The sequence below is a fragment of the Nomia melanderi genome, unplaced genomic scaffold (genome assembly GCF_051020985.1).
Source record: "Nomia melanderi isolate GNS246 unplaced genomic scaffold, iyNomMela1 scaffold0084, whole genome shotgun sequence".
Taxonomy (NCBI): Eukaryota; Metazoa; Arthropoda; class Insecta; order Hymenoptera; family Halictidae; genus Nomia; species Nomia melanderi.
The window spans coordinates 267,501-269,732 of NW_027475199.1; the positions used below are offsets into that span (position 1 = coordinate 267,501).

The 2,232-nt window shown below is 38.6% G+C and overlaps 1 non-coding gene across 1 annotated transcript; it reads right to left on the reverse strand.

Moving 5' to 3' along the window:
• Positions 1–746: 746 nt before the first annotated feature.
• LOC143175415 (5.8S ribosomal RNA) lies at positions 747–901 on the reverse strand. Its single transcript, XR_013000206.1, has one exon. It is a non-coding gene; the product is annotated as a 5.8S ribosomal RNA (ribosomal RNA).
• Between the last annotated feature and the right edge of the window lie 1,331 nt (positions 902–2,232).

The window sequence follows — 2,232 nt, forward strand, 5'->3', positions numbered from 1 at the left end:
CAAAGCGTTCGTGCGTCGAATTCGAAAAATAAAAAAAAGAAATACACCTTTTCTCTCTCTCTCGGGGTAAAAAGAGTCGATGTGTATTGTGTATAAAGGTTCTGCTGCGAGAAGTCTCGTTTTGCCGTGTGTTTCGGTAACGACGATCCTCCGAAACGTACATCTCATTCGTAAGAGAGGAAGAAAACAATCTCCCTGGGGCCAGTCGGTAATATACCGACATACGACGTGTCGTGCACATCCGTCTCACGCACGGTATACAAAATATGAATAAAACGTGTGTAGTCTCTCTCTCTTGACTTCTTAATATTTTCTTTCACCTCTGACGCATCATTTCAGGTGACGTCGGGAGCGCGGGAAAAAAAATTTTTCTAAACACACGAAACCGTTCATCTCACGAACAGCCGAAAAAGTTGTCGCTCAGATGCATATCGCAGTGGAGCGGTATCCGCGGGCGGTCGTAATTGAACGACGCACGACGCCGCGAACACTCACGCGAGTCCATACAAACGATTCCGATCGTTTTGCAACAACTAGAACGTACACTGTCCGTGAAATTCACAGAATTTTCGCGTGTCCGCGACAAACGCCGACGAGACACCCATCGTTCGCTCGTACGTAGCATCCTTCTCTTAACCCGACTCAGAAACGTTCTTTGCGCCCTTCGGTAAAAAAACGTTCGATCCGAAGAGGTGAACGACGGCGGGGATTTGACAGAGCTACGCAAGCAGTGTATGGTACGTAAACGACCCTCAGCCAGGCGTGGTCCAGGAATTGTACCCGTGGACCGCAATGTGCGTTCGAAATGTCGATGTTCATGTGTCCTGCAGTTCACACGTTGACGCGCAATTAGCTGCGTTCTTCATCGACCCACGAGCCAAGTGATCCACCGTTCAGGGTAATCGTATAAATTTTATATTTCACATATATAATTTTATTCTCATTTGTTCGACCTAATATCTCTCTTCTTTCAAAGAGAAGATAAAAGTTGATACCTGAATCTCCGACCAGCGCGCGAAGGAGATTCAGGCGTCGCCTTGGAGACGACACCGAAGCCTTTCGAGACGAAAAACGTTCAAGTAATATGTATATATTTCTCGACGTTCCGGGCGTATAGTGCATTCAAAAACCCGCGAAAGACGCAGAAGACTCGCACGCGTGGAAACGACGGGGATATATTTTGTATCCTACCCGATACTGAATCCATCGCGTGCAGTCGACCCTCGCGTTCTTCCGATCAGACGCATCTATTGTTGCGCGCATGTTTTCGCGTCGCATCGCGCGAAACGTTGCACGAATCGTACCGATCGATCGATTGAAAGCAAATAATGAAAAAAGACTTCACAGCTGGCTCTTTGCCGGTCATTCGTCCCATGTTATCTCTTGCCGCGAAATTGGCGCGCAAGAGTTGGGTGTCAGACGCGCGGCTTTAAAACGAGCTTCACGGCCGGTCCCTTCGATACCGCTTTCGTTCTTTCTCTCGGAACGACCATGAACGAACACGACGAGCGACGCTACGGCATACACACGTCCACGGATTCGATTAAAAAAACAGACTTCACAGCTGGCTCTTTGCCGGTCATTCGTACCAACAAAACTGTACAAAACTATATAAAACTATATAGTACTATATAAAACTATATAAAACTATTCAAAACTATATAAAACTATATAAAGCTAATAAAACTATGTAAAACTATATAAACCTATATAAAACTATATAAAACTATATAAAACTATATAAAACTATATAAAACTAATAAAATTATATAAAACTATATAAAACTATATAAAACTGTATAAAATGTATAAAACTAACAAAACTATATAAAACTAATAAAACTAACAATACTATATAAAACTATATAAAAGTCTATAAAACTGTACAAAGTTATATAAAACTAATACATCCATATAAAACTATATAAAACTCTATAAAACTATATAAAACTATATAAAACTAATAAAACTATATAAAACTATATAGTACTATATAAAACTATATAAAACTACATAAAACCAACATAACTATATAAAACTATATAAAACTCTATAAAACTATATAAAACTATATAAAATTATATAAAACTAACAAAACTATATAAAACTAACAAAACTATATAAAACTATATAGTACTATATAAAACTATATAAAACTACATAAAACCAACATAACTATATAAAACTATATAAAACTCTATAAAACTATATAAAACTATATAAAACTTACAA